The sequence below is a fragment of the Carlito syrichta genome, unplaced genomic scaffold, assembly GCF_000164805.1.
Source record: "Carlito syrichta isolate Samal-C Ts95f unplaced genomic scaffold, Tarsius_syrichta-2.0.1 Scaffold287915, whole genome shotgun sequence".
NCBI lineage: Eukaryota > Metazoa > Chordata > Mammalia > Primates > Tarsiidae > Carlito > Carlito syrichta.
This window is the reverse complement of record NW_007232011.1, coordinates 340,392-341,855: the sequence shown is the minus strand read 5'-3', so window position 1 is coordinate 341,855 and position 1,464 is coordinate 340,392. Positions and strand designations below refer to the sequence as shown.

At 40.2% G+C, this 1,464-nt stretch overlaps 1 protein-coding gene across 1 annotated transcript in view; it reads left to right on the top strand.

The window, feature by feature from the left end:
* GYG2 (glycogenin 2) overlaps positions 1–1,464 on the top strand; it is a gene marked incomplete at its 5' end in the record, with an annotated part of 91,021 nt that overhangs the window by 55,220 nt on the left and 34,337 nt on the right. The gene's annotated exons all lie outside the window — the stretch shown is intronic.

Sequence of the window (1,464 nt, the reverse complement as noted above, 5' to 3'; positions counted from 1 at the left end):
GATAGTTTTATTCTGAGTAATGCTTTATTAAGGACTTTGAAAATGTGACAGCAACTAAAGGGCTAGTTCATTCTTATTAAAATCTTTGGCGAGAACTTTGAATAGGTTACACAGGAAGTAAAGGGTTAGTCCATTCTAGCAAAAGCTCTGGGAGGATCTTTGAAAATGTGATATAGGAACTAAAGGACTAGTCTATTCTAGTAAAAGATCTGGGAGGAACTTTGAAAATGCAACAAAGGAACCAAATGGTTAGACCATCCTGAGTAAAAGCTTTGGAAGGAAATATGAAAAGGTGACTCAGGAACTAAAGGCCAAGTTATATCCTGAGTAAAAGCTCTGACAGTAACTTTGAAAGGTGACACAGGGACTAGAGTGCTAGTTCTCTTAAAGTAAAAACTCAGACAGGAGCTTTAAAAACTGACACAGGAACTACAAAGTTACATCCTGAGTAAAAGCTTTGACAGGAACTTTGAATAGGTGACACAGGAACTAAAGCACTGGTTCCATGGCACAGGAACTACAGGGCTAATTCCATCTTGAGTATAAGGTCTAACAGGAACTTTGAAAAGGTGACACAGGAAGTAAAGGGACAGTCTGTTCTAGTGAAAGCTCTGGGAGAAACTTTGAAAATGTGACACAGGAACAACAGGGGTAGTTCCCATCTTAGTAAACTTTTGGCAGGAACTTTGAAAAGGTGTCACAGGAACTGAGGCCAAGTTATGTCCTGAGTAAAAGCTCTCAGAGGAACTATGAATAGGTGACACAGGAAGCAAAGGGTACTTCCATCATGAATAAAAGCTTTGACAGGAACTTTGAAGCAGCAACACAGCAGTTAAAGGCCAATTCCATCCAAAGTAAATGATCAGACAACAACATTGAAAAAAGTTGGAAGGAAAGGGTAGTTCCGTCATGAGTAAAAGCTTTGCCAGAAACTTTCAAAAGGTAACACAAGAACTAAAGTCCAAGCTATGTCCGGAGTATAAGCTCTAATAGGAACTTTGAAAATGTGACACAGGAGCTAAAGGACTATTCCGTTCAAGTAAAAGTTCTGGGAGGAACTTTGATAATGTGACACAGGAACCAAAGGGCTAGTTCCATCCTGTGTAAAAGCTCAGCCAGGAACTTTGACAAGAAGACACAGGAACTAAAGGCGGAGTTATGACCTGAGCAAAAGCTCTGACAGGATCTTTGATAATGTGACACAGGAACCAAAGGGCTATTTCTGTCATGAGTGAAAGCTTTGACAAGAACATTGAAAATGCGACCCAGGAACTAAAGGGCTAGTTCCATCCAAAGTAAAAGCTAAAGATGGAAACTTTATAAACGTAGCACAGGCAATAAAGGGCTAGTGCTGCCCAAAGAAAATGCTCAGCTAGGGACTTTGCAAAAGTGACACAGAACTACAGGCTTAGTTCCTTCTTGAGTAAAAGCTCTAACAGGAACTTTGAAAGTGGACACAGGAAC